A 2,904-nucleotide genomic window follows, 5' to 3' on the forward strand; every position below is an offset into this window, starting at 1 on the left:
ATTCAATACGGTGTTCGCATACCCTTAGCCTACATCACAGCTTCCATTTTCGCGGCCATACGTCCTGGCAGATTCTACATCTACATCTACTTGATTTCTCTGCTAATCACAATAAAGTGTCTAGCAGAGGGTTCAATAAATCACCTTCATGCGGTCTACTGTTCCACTCTCGAACGGCACGCGGGAAAAACGAGCAATTAAATTTTACCGTGAGAGCCTTGATTTCTCTTATTTTATCATGATGATCATTTCTCCCTATGTAGGTGGGCGCCAACAGAATGTTTACTTATTCGGAGGAGAAAACTGATAATTAAAATTTCATGAGAAGATCCCGTCGCAACGAAAATCGCCTTTGTTTTAATGATTGCCATTCCAGTTCACGTATCATGTCTGTCACATTATCTCCCCCTACTTCGCGGTAATACAAGACGAGCTGCCCTTCATTGTACTTTTTCGATGTCATCCGTCAGTCGCACCTGATGCGGATCCAACACCGCACAGCACTCCAGAACAGGGCGGACAAGCGTAGTGCAAGCAGTTTCTTTGGTTGGCCTGTTGCACCTTCGAGATGTTCTGCCAATGAATCGCAGTCTTTAGTTTGTACTACCCACAATATTATCCATGTGATAGTTCGAATTTAAGTTATTTGTAATTGTAATCCCTACGTACTTAGTTGAATTTACAGCCCACAGATTTGTTTTACTTACCGCGTACTCTAAATTTAGCTGATTTCTTTTAGTACTCATGTGAATAACTACGCACTTTTCTTTATTCAAGGTCAATTGCCACTTTTCTCAACATACAGATATCTTATCTAAACCATTTTCCAAGTCGTTCTGATCATCTGATGACTTAACAAGACGGTCAATGGCAGTATCATCGGCAAATAATCTAAGACGGCTACTCAGTTTGTCTCCCACGTCGTTAATATAGAGCACTAACAATAGTGGTCCTGTAACACTTCCTTGGGTACCCGTGGTCTAGGGGTAGCGTCTTCGATTCATAATCAAAACGTCTCGGGTTCGATCCCCGCTACTGACAAAATTTAGATAAATAATCAGCATTGGCGGCCGAGTACTTTCGGCATAAGAAGTCAGCCACAGAATGAGATTTTCACTCTGCAGCGGAGTGTGCGCTGATATGAAACTTCCTGGCAGATTAAAACTGTGTGCCCGACCGAGACTGGAACTCGGGACCTTTGCCTTTCGCGGGCAAGTGCTCTACCAACTGAGCCACCGAAGCACGACTCACACCCGGTGCTCACAGCTTTACTTCTGCCAGTATCCGTCTCCTACCTTCCAAACTTCACAGAAGCTCTCCTGCGATACTGGCAGAAGTAAAGCTGTGAGCAGCGGGTGTGAGTCGTGCTTCGGTGGCTCAGTTGGTAGAGCACTTGCCCGCGAAAGGCAAAGGTCCCGAGTTCGAGTCTCGGTCGGACACACAGTTTTAATCTGCCAGGAAGTTTCAAGTCAGCCACATTCTGTCAACGGCCTTTTCAAAGTGGGCGGAGGAGCGGATAGAGATTCAGGGCACTCTCTTGTCCTAGGGGTGGGAAATTGCCCCTAAAGGCGGAAGAGTCAGCAATGATCAACGACATGAGGATGCAGAAGGCAATGGAAACCACTGCATTAAAGACACGTAACGGGTATCCACAGGACATGTGGCCTGTAGTTGAAGAAGTGTCATGATGATCTCTCCATTGGCAAAAGATTTCAGAATAGTACCCCATTCGGATCTCTGGGAGGGGACTGCCAAGGGGAGGTTACCATGAGAAAAATATTGAATAATCAACGAAAGGATAGTGTTCTACGAGTCGGGGCTTGGAATGTCAGAAGCTTGAACGTGGTAGGGAAGCTAGAAAATCTGAAAAGGGAAATGCCAAGGCTCAATCTAGGTATAGATTGAAGGAAGGAAGACAAGGATTTCTGGTCAGATGAGTATCGGGTAATATCAACAGGAGCAGAAAATGGTATAACAGGTGTAGGATTCGTTATGAATACGAAGGTAGGACAAAGGGTGTGTTACTGTGAACAGTTCAGTGACCGGGTTCTTCTAATCAGAATCGGCAGCAGACCAACACCAACAACGATAGTTCAGGTATACATGCCGACGTCGCAAGCTGAAGATGAACGGATAGAGAAAAGGTATGAGGATATTGAAAGAGTAATGCAGTATGTAAATGGGGACGAAAATTTAATAGTCATGGGCGACTGGAATGCAGTTGTAGGGGAAGGAGTAAATGAAAATGTTACAGGAGAATATGGGCTTGCGACAAGAATGAAAGAGGAGAAAAACTAATTGAGTTCTGTAACAAGTTTCTGCTAGTAATAGCGAATACTCTGTTCAAGAATCACAGGAGGAGGAGGTATTCTTGGAAAAGGCCGGGAGATACGGGAAGATTTCAATTGGTCAGACAGAGATTCCGAAATCAGATACTGGATTGTAAGGCGTACCCAGGAGCAGATATAGACTCAGATCACAATATAGTAGTGATGAAGAGTAGGCTGAAGTTCAAGACATTAATCAGGAAGAATCAATACGCAAAGAAGTGGGATACGGAAGTTCTACGGAATGAAGAGATACGTTTGAAGTTCTCTAACTCAGCAATAAGGAATAACGCAGTAGTCAGCACAGTTGAAGAGGAATGGACATCTCCAAAAAGGGCCATCACAGAAGTTGGGATGGAAAACATAGGTACAAAGAAAGTAGCTGCGAAGAAACCATAGGTAACAGAGGAAATACTTCAGTTGATTGATGAAAGGAGGAAGTACAAACGTGTTCCGGGAAAATCAGGAATACGGAAATACAAGTCGCAGAGGAATGAAATAAATAGGAAGAGCAGGGAAGCTAGGAAAAATGTGAAGACATCGAGAAAGATATGATTGTCGGAAGGACAGACTCAGC

The 2,904-nt window shown here is 44.1% G+C and overlaps 1 non-coding gene across 1 annotated transcript; it reads left to right on the forward strand.

The window, feature by feature from the left end:
* The first annotated feature begins 1,366 nt into the window (after nt 1-1,366).
* Nucleotides 1,367-1,441, forward strand: Trnas-cga (transfer RNA serine (anticodon CGA)). Its single transcript has one exon. It is a non-coding gene; the product is annotated as a tRNA-Ser (tRNA).
* The last annotated feature ends 1,463 nt before the right edge of the window (nt 1,442-2,904 follow it).

This window comes from Schistocerca gregaria, chromosome 6 (assembly GCF_023897955.1).
Source record: "Schistocerca gregaria isolate iqSchGreg1 chromosome 6, iqSchGreg1.2, whole genome shotgun sequence".
NCBI classification, from domain to species: domain Eukaryota; kingdom Metazoa; phylum Arthropoda; class Insecta; order Orthoptera; family Acrididae; genus Schistocerca; species Schistocerca gregaria.